The 13,164-nt window shown below is 35.9% G+C and overlaps 1 pseudogene; it reads right to left on the bottom strand.

The window, feature by feature from the left end:
• Nucleotides 1-6,070: 6,070 nt before the first annotated feature.
• LOC103947817 lies at nucleotides 6,071-10,590 on the bottom strand (annotated as a pseudogene).
• Nucleotides 10,591-13,164: the final 2,574 nt, after the last annotated feature.

The raw sequence follows: 13,164 nt of genomic DNA, 5'->3' as shown, positions 1-13,164 counted from the left end.
AAAGGTTCTACAAGAAGAGATTGAGATGAGACAGGTCAAGACGAATGATCAAGTTGCGGACTTGTTCACAAAAAGTTTAAGTACAGGCAAGCTCGAAAATTTTCGCTGTCTGCTCAGCACAGTGCAAAGAATGAGAGCTGACATTGAGGGGGAGTGTTGAGTGCTTAGCACAATTAATCAATGTCACAAATGTTAGGTATGGTTGAGTGGAAAAATTAGGTGAAATTAATGGGTTTTGTGTGGTAGTAAATAATCTTAGTTTAATTAAGTGTGTGGTGTAGCTTTCATTTGGTTTGCTATAAATACCCAAGTCCCCAAGCATTGTATATCATCCAAGGAAAAACAAAGCCTAGGGCTAAATAAGAAAAGCTTTGCTAATTAGTTTGTTTTGTGAGCTTTCTTTAAGAGTGTGCTCTATTTTCTTCTTCTTGGGATCATTAGAGTTATCTTGGATACTCTTCTTATTCAACATTTTAATGGAGGATGATCGGAGAAGTAAGAGAATCAATGTTGCACATATCAAATTACCATATCAGAGCTCAGGAGAGGTAGAGAACCAGATGTAGAACCAGTTTGGTTGCCGCTTGCTCGGGCGACTGGAGGTGCCTGTTGTTTGGACTGAATTGTGCATTGGACTTGTTCGAGGCTCGATCCGTTCATTTTAATTGTAAACACGAATGGATTTTTAATTTTAAAGCATAAATAAACAGCGCGCGAGCTCAACTCATTCAAAGAAGTGCTTAAATGTGGCTTTGGGGTCAGTGAACAACCTTTTACACTGAGTGATCACTCAGGCGGTTTTTACTGAGGAAAGCTACTTTATGGTGGCATTCTGGTGTTTTTGGGAAGGATGAAAGCCCAAGTTACAGGATAATATCTTTTTTCACTGCAGTCGCATCATCAACTTGGCTCAAGAGGGATTAATGAGGTGATCATTCAGACGATTGTTGTGCACACTTTGATACGCCACTCTTTCAATTGCATATTAAATATCTCACACATCAAATTATGAGAATACTGTAATCCATTATAATTACAAAAATATTCCTACTAAAAACAGAATAACCAACAAGGTACAACCATTGCCATATATATGTTTATCAACTTTTCTTTTTTTCCTTCAACCATTGTTGTATAAGGTTTTGTTACTCTCATACTGCCAATTGATTTTATAGTGATAATTTAACTTTCTTCATTATGTAAGTATGTACTTTTTTTAATTGATGATCGATTATGTCGTGATTTCAAGGTTTTAAACAAAGTATCTCATGCTTGTTTGACTGTGATTTTGTCCTTTATAAATTTACCCGTTTCATCCCTGAAAGAACTCTGCATTGCATATAAGGCCCTTTGACATCCTTCTTCCTCCAAGTCTAATGGACGGTTTCGCTACCTTCTCTTGTAGGAGGTTTATAAGTGCCTTCGACAATGTCTTAAAGGTCTTCGGTCGACAAGCAGGTCTTAACCCGAGAACTCCAACTATCATAATTTTTACGATTAAGAACTGTATGAACAATTGTAGCTGTCATATTTAATCTGTCCATTTATTCAAGGAGATTTGTTGTTAATGGAGCATATGTGGAAAAACAAAGAAGCAAATATTTCTTAAATTTAAATAAGAAGCTTTGGTCTTTGGTCTTTCTTCTACATGCGCGTCCTCTTTTCAGTTCCCACTGCCCAACCTCTTCACCACCGCCAGGATTCTCACCGGCGAAAAACAGAATGCACGAATATAGTGACCTACTAGCCTACCAATCTTTCAGGACCCCATTTGATCTCTATATGCAATGAACCAGTTCAACTAGGTACTGCAGAGTGCAGACCAAAGCTTTTCAGCTTATGGGTTTCTAAAGACAGCGTGCAGAGGCAGAGCCCACTAACAAAATAATAACTAGTAAATTTCCACACTACGAAGCACAGAAACGTGTGTGTATGAGTTTCTAATGGCATCGATAAGATATGATGGGAGACACCGATTAACGAAAACTCAGATACCAAGAATATGGATACGACACTGATTTTACTAAGCCAAGAACAAGAGAAGAAATCATAGTACGTGTGTTTATCTCCCGAATTTTTAACTTCCAACTCAACTCGATCACCTTTTACCTGATTTTCAACTAAGGGTAACCAAAGGGGAAGCAACAAGATCCAAGAACGAAAATAAACCAAAGTCCTGCTCTAACAAGGAAGAACCTGCAATCCAAAATATTTAACAATTTTGAAAATATAAGCCTCCTAAATCATTACAAGTTTTCGAAGATGAAAAGAAAATGAAATCAAATGAGAAAAATGGAGAGAAATTTAAAGAAACTTGGGAAGAATCTCATTCTGATGTGAAATGAGAAAATTGAACAACTACGAAAACAAGTAAGAATCACATTTTCACAAAAGAAAAAGACCAAAATATAATCTCACCTTGACAGATTGTCCTTTTTTTTTTTTTTTTTTTTTTTGTCTACTTGTTAGAAAAGTAAGACTCTATCTTTTCTCTTCTTACAAATTATAGAGAGAATTATATTCTATGTATTGGTTGTTATATATGTACAAACTTCTCGGATACATTTAATTGTGGAGCTTCTTTGCTTTCCCTATCATGTATATGGTTTAATTTTATTCCTCTGAGGAAGACACACTTTCATCAATTGTGCTTGATTAATAACAGATGAGAAACTTGAACAACTACAAAGACAAGTAAGAATTGCATTTTCACAAAAGAAAAAGAACAAAGTATAATCTAACATTTGATGTGCTGTCTTATTTTTGGGTCTACTTGTAAGACAAGTAAGCCCATATCTTTTCTCTTTTACAAATTCTAGAGAAAATTATATTCCACGTGAAATCGGTAGTAGATGTTACATATGTACATCCTGCTTGGGTACATTTGATTGTGGAGCCTTCTTTGCTTTCCCCATAACCTATACTGTTTGATTTTCTTCTTCCGAGGAAGACACATTTTCACCAACTTTGCCTGATTGATAATACAAGAAAAACTTGAAACAACGTACTACGAAGACGAGTAAAAATCTTATTCTCACCAAAGAAAAAGTCCAAAGCATAATCTCACCTTTGTTGTGTTGTCTTTCTCTTTTTTTTTCTTCTTTTTTCGTCAACTTGTAGGACAAGTAAGACTCATACCTTTTCTCTTTTCAATAGTTCTAGAGAAAATAATATTCCACGTGAAATAGCTAGTAGATGCGAATCATGTGATATGTATAGCTTTCTTGGATACATTTGATAGTGGAGCCTTCTTTGCTTTCCCCATCATGCATACGGGTTTGATTTTTTTCTTCGGAGGAAGACACATTTTCATAAACCGTGCTTGATTGATAACATATGAGAAACTTGAACAACTACAAAGACAAGAATCATTCTCACAAAAGAAAAAGACCAAACTATTATCTCACCTTTGATGTGCTGCCTTTCTTTTTTCTTGATCTACTCGTAAGACATGCAAGACTTGTATCTTTTCTCATTCTCCAAATTTTAGAGAAAATTATATTCCAAGTAAAATTGGTTGTAGATGTTATATATGTACAGCTTTCTAGTTTCTTGAACACATTTATAGTGGAGCCTTATTTACTTTCCCCATCAGGTACACGGTTTGATTTTCTTCTTCTGAGAAAAACACACTTTCATCAACTGATGGATAGCAATCATGAAGAGCGAAAAGACATTCATACAATAATGGGATTAGTTACAAACTTACAAAACATTAGTGAAAAGATGTCATATATTTTTCAAGTAATTAATGGCAACGCTATCATGATTCATGAGAGTTCTTACAGATTTAATTTAGATAAAGAGAACCCTATTAGCAATCAAATTCAAGCGTTTTGGATTCTGGGAAGTTGCTAGAGAAAAGTCATAATCTTTAGATAAGAGAAAACACTGATTTCAATGGAGGATGATCGGAGAAGTGAGAGGATCAATATTGCACAGATCAGCAAGTAAGATTATGGGTTTCTTGGGAAGTGGGAGAAAAAGGTTTTACGTAATAGATCAGAGCGCAGGAGAGGGAGTGAACCAGATGCAGAAACAGTGTGGTTGCTGCTTGCTCGGGCGACTGCAGTTGCCTGTTGTTTGGACTAAAATTATGCAAGGTCCAATCCATTCATTCTCAACTGTCAAGCACTAATAGGTACCTTAATTTTAAAGAATAAAGGAGCAGTGCACAAGCTCAGTTCATTAAAAAAAAGTTCGATTTACTTATTGCTCAATTTGTTGACAAGAAGTTCGATTTAGCGTAAGTTAACTATCTAACAATAACATTATACAAATCAATATGTTGGTCTAAATTAACAATGGTACTCCTGAAAAACAATAAAAACAATAACAGAGAATGAAGGCCTACTCAAGGCCCCCAAGGACACTTTTAAATTGACACAAAAGTTCACACTCAGCAAAGGGAGAATTGTAGCAACCAACGCCTATCTTCGAGGGGGAGGAGAGAGATGAACTGGGCGCAGTGGGGCTTTGCCTGATTTTGTTTTTTTTTTTTTTTTAGTGGAAAATATTAATTTTGGTTTTCAATTAGGCCACGACCCTATTTCGTGCGTGTTAAATTTTGGTTTTCAATCAGTGCCAAATAAAACCCCACTGGCCGGTGGTGATGACTTGTCCATTTGATAATTTTGGCCAACCCTTTCTTGCTGCAGGCTTACCTTCCTTAAAGCTGGGATTCTGTTTCATATCTTTTTCCGCTTCCATGCACATACATTAAGTTGTGGGAATACCAAATTAGGCAATTCTTGAAAGGGAAATAATTTTCGCTGACCTTTTTTTTTTTCCTTTTGTTATGTACATTTATGTTTATTTTTGTCGTGTAAATCTCATTTGATTTACAAAATGTAAACACAAGTGTGCGAAAATGACTTACATGCTCAAAAAGTCCAAACCTTGTATAAGTTTGATGCAGTTTTTATCATTAAAGAGAGAAAATTTCAGGTAACTAGTAAAAAGAAACAAGCTTGAACTACGCATAGTGAATTACTTAATGACTGATATCTTTCTCTTCAACATACTATTTTTCAAGTTTTGACTCTCTCATCTCATCAGTGTATCTTAGAACATCAATATTTGCTTGTAATGAAAACAAGCTTGAGTTACAATTTTACAAGTTGAAATATATTGTAGTGAAAATATAAAATTATTAAGAACAAATTTGGATGACATTGCAATTCCCGTTAGAAGTTCCGGCTTGTATAATTCTAATGTTACCACGGTTTAGATTGGAAAAAAAAAAAATAATAATAATAAATAAATAAAAAATTCAAACCTAGAGTAGTAGTACTCTTTCAAAAAGATGCCATGCTCCCAAGCACAGCACCTACGACAGATTCACTCAAAGTATGGGGCAATGTCTTTAAACTGCCTCTCACTCCACCAAGCTCTTGCAATTAAAGTATAACTCTCGCATACTTAATAGCTGCGGCAGCTGCAGCCGCAATACGGCGGCCTTTAGTTTGTTATCTTCGGCTTTGAGTGGAGACTCAGACAGACAGAGATATCTGTTCATCTGGAGACTGGGAGGATAAAGTGCCAGTTTCTCTCCGGCCTTGTTTGTTTCTGGTTCTTGGGAATGGTTAGGTAACCCAGGCCCAAGATTGAAAGGCCTAGATTAAATGTAGCTTGATAGCCCAATCAAAACCCGATCCAAGATGAAATAAATCTCGGTGATCGTTCTATTGGACAGGGAATTTGAACACGGATATAAGAGGACGGACTCACGGTTTTAGCTACCTGACATAACTCACATTTATAGTGGAATCATGTTTTATTCACAAGTCATTTAGTAGTGATGACCCATCACCCCTATATGTTTTCTATTTACACGGGATTAGGTCAACTCTTATTACTATACATACATCATACACGTATCAGTAAAATCACTCAATTAATATTTTGTGCAATATCATGGCACTAGTTAGTTAACTACTGTAATCCCCTCGACAACCGTTAATGTTAATAAAAAATAGTTTATTACCCAAAAATCTCTCACTTTTAAACTGTTAATATCGAGCGCAATAACACGTCCATCCAAATAAGATGGTAAGGAGGAAGAGAGAAGTGAAAGGCAAAGAGTATATCTCAATATGGTCAATATGAACACAAAATAACAAAACTTTGAAATCAATTTCTGACACCCTAATGCAAAGGGAATGTTAATAAAAACTTAAACCAGCCGGCCTGTCATATCTTTTTCTTTGTATAGATACTCTCTACTACTACTACTACTACTACTAGCAAATCTCCGCTACCATATTCAAAGTCAAACCATGAAGTTTCTTGAAATATTTGGTCTTTGGTTCTCACCAGAAGATTCCAAGGTCACGATTCCAGCGATGCTCAACTCCATGCTTCAACATAGTATCTGCCAGCCTTTTCCAATTCTCTAACCCATCTCACTGCCGATTCCTGTGGAAGCTCACTTTCTTTGTAAATAATCTCCTCAAAGGCTAATAATACATCTGCTGGCATTTTTGTAGAAGAACCTGCAATGTAAATAGCAACCCCCTCCATCAGCAATTTCCACAACTTCTGGCTGTGTTCCCGCATCTTATCCTGCACATAGACTTCTGTGACTGGTCTCTTGGAAGGCAACAAAAAGCCCCCGCCCTTTGCTTCTGAAAGTACCCCACCATCTTGTGAATTGGATAACCAAAAATCATTGTCCTCGTTTCTGCATCCAAAGAAGAATATCACTGGACCAGTTGATTCGGTCAAGCTTTGTATAGCTCTTTCCTCCACAAATCCACGAAAAGGCGCACAGCCAGTTCCAGGTCCAATGAGAATGAGAGGAAGTGATGGTCGTGGGGGAGGAAGGGAACCTTTCTGAAACCACACTGGAACGTAAACACCTGCTTATTACAGAAGAACAAAAATCAAGGACATGAAACGGTAATTCGTATAATTTGCATTGTTTAATAATATGATTTACATGTACAGCATATGACGTACGTTATTCAGGATCAAGCTTGGATAGCCAATTTGAACAGAGACCTGCTCGAATTGTTTTGAACAGTGTTGTCCATGATACTACATTAACCTTTAAGTGAACTTGATTGAGGTGGGCAGAAGGGGACGAAGAGATGGAGAAAGCCCTCCTTTTCAAAGGAGGAACCAACCGTATCAGCCATTCGAATGGCAATTGAACAGAGGGGAAATCCCCTAAAACCTCCAGAACAGTCCGTTGTTCCCTCTGATTGTATTGGTATAGATCATCTCTTCCTTCTGGTGACACAAAATACTTAAGTCTTTCTTTTTCATGTTCAGCGGATGCAAACATACTCATGACCTGAAAAATATTCAAGGAAGATCAATTGAAGGGCATTAGCATGTGTATATACATGCTATATTCTTGCCTCGAAGAAACAGCGTCGAGGAGAAGCTGATGCAACATCCATTGTCAATTCAACAAAAGTATTTAATTTGATGGGGATACAAGTATCAGGAAGCTGATTCTCCATTTCTGAAGGATGAACCTGAAATCAACAGTGCCAAAAGTAAGAATAAAAAATGAGAAAAAGAAGAACTATATAAATAGTTCCCTTTTCCTTTCTCTTGTAAACAGATTTCAAAAAAATTGTTTTTGAAGTATAAGTAAATTATGTGAAAAGAAAAAAATTCAACAAAATTCAATATTTTATTTTAGTAAAAATTTTAAGGTAGCACCACTCAACATTTCAACCAATATACAAAAGAAAATACTCACTGTGATGAATGATTCAGGGTCCAAATTACAACAAAGTATGAAAGTATCCACTGCAGCAGGATTTTGACTGGGGAGAACCTCAAGTACGTCACCAACTTCATATGGAATAGGCTGGCATATCAAATGAAACAATTCACTTTGAAACAAACGGTAACAATACATTGGTTGAAACAAAAAATAAACGGTAACAAGCACATAGTAGGCAACTTACAGATGAAACAAATTCAAATTCGAAGTGATGCACTTCTTTGTCTTTACAACCTGATTTAGTCAGTGGTTCATTTTTTACCTACAAGACAAAAGTTTAACCGAGCTGAGGAATGCATGAAACAAAAACATCACCAACTTAGATTCACAGGTTCTTCTGCATTTAGAAATAGCAGAATTTTCTACACACGATAACATAGCATTCTAACATTACCAATTTAAGAATGCAGTCAGGCCTGTCAAGAGAAAACTTCAAAGGAGACATTCTGCATGCCCTTTCAATCTGCAATGCCATGTGATTCAAGTCTGAGAAAACCCCAGAGGCATGACTTAATTAGACACTACATATAAACTGTATGCAAGGATGAGCTCAACAGAAATGACATACACATATGGTGTTGAATAAGAAGAGTATCCAAGATAACTCTAATGATCCCAAGAAGAAGAAAATAGAGCACACTCTTAAAGAAAACTCACAATACAAACTAATTAGCAAAGCTTTTCTTATTTAGCTCTAGGCTTTGTTTTTCCTTGGATGATATACAATGCTTGGAGACTTGGGTATTTATAGCAAACCAAATGAAAGCTACACCACACACTTGCTTCACCTACAACATCCACCTACTTCACCTACAACCTCCACTTACTTCACCAACCTCACACACTTACTTCACCTACAACATCCACCTACTTCACCTACAACCTCCACTTACTTCACCAACCTCACACACTTACTTCACCTACAAATGACATTGATTCTCAACATATGGTATCAAACATTCCTTGTTTAACATTAAATTTATTTGGGTTTAAAGGGGGAAAGGCAAGGAAATAAAAAGGATTGTGACATGCCATTTAATAGAATCTGAAAACCTATCGGTCGTAAAATGCCTACTGCTTTTGGAAACATGATTTCTAACCATTGGTCCGTAAAATGATATTTGCAAATACACAATTATAGAAAGAGGGGAACTATGAATAGCCAAATTACCTGATTTAGATGAAACTTGTGAATCCACCCTGTCAATGTCGTGATATAGAATCTGAACCTTTGGTTTCGCCATAAAATTTTCATATGGAATCAAAAAGTCTGGGCCATTGGGGAAGTAGTTGGGATCGATTTTATTCAATGTATTCCACAATGATGCCATCCACAGATCCACAGCAGGGTACCGGTTAACGGTAAAAGAAAATACATCGTCCCAGTTTCTACATATAGCAAGATTTCATTAACTAATTTTGAAAATAATAAAAAAAAAAAAGGAACTAAAATCGTACCCTGACGGGTGCTGATCGTCTCCCAAACCTCTTTGGACAATCGGGGTTGCCCCAAGGTCCCAAAGTCTCCTATCAAGCTTCTTTGCCACAAACTGCAAACCACAACTCGAACGTCACAATCATATAAATTCCATATATTACGGGTCAAAAAGCAACACTTTATACTCATCAAGCATACAACAGGCTGCAACAAACAAACAATCGTGCAGAAGATAAAGAAATGGCACAAAACAATATACATTGAATTTCTGATAACCGGAATCACCCAATCCGAAAACAGCGTAACGGAGTCCCTCCAGCCATTGCCTACTCAGATTTTTCTGCAGAAGATCTTTCCAAAACCCCTGCATACACATAAAGATGCAATCTTTTTCACATATTTAACCTTTATCAAATTACCCACAAGGGAGAATTACAATAAATAAACAAGTTAACTGAATTGCTATGAAAAAGCAAAAGCTTTTTACCTTCATGGGATCAGGAGTATCTCCCTGGCCAGTCTCTGCGCTCGGCTTCGGGGCTCACTCGCTCGGCGACGTCTAAAGCGTTTCCGGTTTGGGTGGCGTAGAGTATCAGTAGTTTCTTCCTCACTCTCTCCTCCTCCAACTCTCTCTCTCTCGAAGTCCAAAGCTAACGAAGCTGCTCTGTGTACCGAGTAAGAATGGAACGGTGTCGTATGTGCTTGGGTTAAGTTAGTCTCAATTTTAATGCACTTGCAAAACCACAACAAATCACCTAGTGAAATAATGCAGACAACAGTTTCCTAAAAAAAATAAAAATAGGAGGTTTTGAGTTCGATATGATTGATTGTAGCCATAAATAGAGTGCAACTCTCAACTAACCACATCAAAGCTCGGAAGAGTGGTTCGCCACCAATTGTTCTTTTTTTTTTTTTTTTGTTTAAATTGTACTAGAAAGTTAGGTTTATATATGAATTTGGGTATATAACTCTATAGTTAAATACAATTTGAAGACAAAAGGGAAATTCTACGGCAGATGAATTAAAAGAGAATGGATTATTTATAAAGCTGTTATTAGCAGTCCTGCATTTCTACGTAATGGACAAAAGCAAAATAATTAGAAATACGGGAAGAGAAAAGGATTATGTGATTTATATAAGAGAGATTCTATCATATTAAAATTATTGAGTTATTTTGTGATAAAACTCTACACTTAGTAATATGTGCTTAATAAAGTTAAAGACAGTATCGATGATATTAGTGGTAAGCTATATTGAGCCTAAAATTTATATCATTAAATAGAATTATATACAAGTCTTAATTTGTTAGGATCAAGGCATGTACATATATATATACCTCCAATGCGCCCTTCTTCCATTGCCAACTCTGGCCAAGCATCACGATCAGTCGGAGGAGTCGTATACGCTTCATCAATTGTCCTCGTATCTGAAAGTGAAAATCTTTATGTTTCGATGATAGATGCCATTCCACCTCCTAATTTTCCTTTTCTTCTCCCTTCGTACAAACTTTTATATGTAAATATAGTTATTGTTGTGCGCACACTTTGATACGCCACACTTTCGAGTAGATATTAATTATGTAACACATCAAATTAATTATGAGAATACTTTAATCCAGAAAAATTCATTCTTTTTTATCAGCTTTTTTTTTTAAAAGTGTTATCGGCACTCCAAAAATCATATCCCACTTAAAATCGGTGGTAGATGTCATACATGAATAGTCTTCTTGGATACATTCAATAGTGGAACCTTCTTTGCTTTCCCCATAATGTATATTGTTTGATTTTCTTCTTTTTGTGAGGAAAACACACTTTCATCAACCTTGCTTGATTGATAATTGATGAAAACTTAAAAGAACTACGAAGACAAGTAAGAATCTCATTCTCACAAAAGAAGAAGACCAAAATATAATCTCACATTTGATGCGTTTGTCTTTTTTTTCTTTTTTTTTTTTTTTTTTTGATCTATTTGTAAGACAAGTAATGGACGATGATCGGAGATGTGGATGACTTGACGTATGTACAGCCTTCTTGGATGCATTTAATAGTGGAGCCTTATTTGCATTCCCCATCAGATATAAAGTTTGATTTTTTTTCTTCTGAGAAAAACACACTTTCATCAACCATGCCCGATTGATAACAATCATATGAAAACAGTGCGAGCTGTTCTTTTCCCACAAGGAACGAAAAGGCATTTACACAATGATGGAATTAGTTACAAAACATTAGTGCAAAGATGTTATACATTTTTCAATTAATTAATGGCAACACTATCATGAAAGTTCTTACAGATTTAATTTAGATAAAGATTACCTATGCGTAATCAAATTCAAGCATTTTGGATTCTGGAAAGTTGCTAGAGAAAAGTCATAATATTTAGTGAAGAGAAAACAATGATTTTAATTGAGGATGATCGGAGAAGTGAGATCAACACAAACAAAGAGCAGTAAAAGCAAGATACATGGTAATTAAGTACATGTAGTTAACCAAAGATTCAAGTGAAGTTACTTATCAGTTAACCCTTGTTCTACTTCTCAGTCTGCCAACTGACATGCCTTCTATACCTTTGGGGTCGAAATCCTACTTCAGTGGCCAAATATTTCGTTGCGAAAACTGTTTTTTCTTGCAGTGCTGCTTCTCTTGCTCACCAACTTCCCTGAAATACCGCGGCACACTAGTAGACTTCTGTAACTTTCCCATGTCAAAGAGATTTCTCTGGCCTGCATCTGCTTCAATTAAATTACCATACTTACGAAGAGGATTCAAGCTTACCGTATAACTGAATATGTCGACTGGATAACATTGCAATTCCCGTTCAAAGTTCCAGCTTGTACAATTCTAATGTTACCACGGTTTAGATCGAAAAAGAAGACAATACGTTCAAATTTAGAGTAGTAGTACACTAGTGCTCTTTGAAAAATATGCCATGCTCCCAAACACCTACGACAGATTTACTCAAAGAAGAGTATGATTTTTAGAGTGTGATTTTTAGAGTGTTAACTACATTGAAATATTTGAGAATTGAAGAGAAAATGGAGAAGAAAGAGTAACTGAGAAAGCTGAACTGGAGAGAAATATGAGACTTGTATATTGACTTAAAAGAATTAAGATTACACACTCAATTTTTATACTAGAAAGCCTAATAACTCTAACCAACTACTAACAAACTTGCTAACTGTATTGCTAACTTGTACCCTTAATATAGAGTCTCCTGCGAGTGCTAGTAATGGGTCGAATCCCATACCATACCACTCATACTTAAGCTCTTTATCATATACTTTACACGGCGGCGGAATATTTAGAGTCTCCTGTAAGAGGGTTGAATAAAAGGGTTGAAGGTCCTAATGATCCTCACTTTTAAAAACAAAGCAAACCGCAAGAAGAAGACACTAGGTCATATCCTGCTCGATCGAACACAAGACAAAATTTCGAAGGTGAATTCATTATCATCACTTCGAATTCGATTCTGCTTGCGTTCACGTGTTTATAACATCAAGTACTATAAGAATACATTAAAATACTAGGTCATAAGTGTCACGACACGAGGTTAACGAAAGTCAACATTCTCACCTCTAGAGGCATTTTGGTCATTTTACCTTTTTAGTATTAAAATATCATAAAATCAGAAACGGGTCCTAACACTATTCTTGAACCTTGGTTCCAAAGAAGAAGAGACTTTCTCTCTCCATTTCCCACTTGACCAACTCCCAATTTTTTTTTTTTTTAATTGTTGTCCGATCAAGTTGCGCCACTTAGCATTTTAATTAATAAAGGGATGGTGTATTACTCAACCCATATGTTTAACACAATTATTTAAAAAAAAATCATTATACATATACGACTTTTGAATACTATTTCGTAAAGAACAACGCACTCGTAATCTGAATAATATTTTGTAAAGTACAACGTACTCAGAATCACTTGAACCTTCATCTCATACCATCAAATTCACTAAAATGCTAAAGCAAAAATTCAAATATTTTTGT

This window comes from the organism of the source record quoted next, unplaced genomic scaffold (assembly GCF_019419815.1).
Source record: "Pyrus x bretschneideri cultivar Hongxiangsu unplaced genomic scaffold, Pyrus_bretschneideri_v1 Contig12, whole genome shotgun sequence".
NCBI classification, from domain to species: Eukaryota; Viridiplantae; Streptophyta; class Magnoliopsida; order Rosales; family Rosaceae; genus Pyrus; species Pyrus x bretschneideri.
Note: the sequence above shows the minus strand (reverse complement) of the source record. Positions and strands in the feature narration are given on the sequence as shown.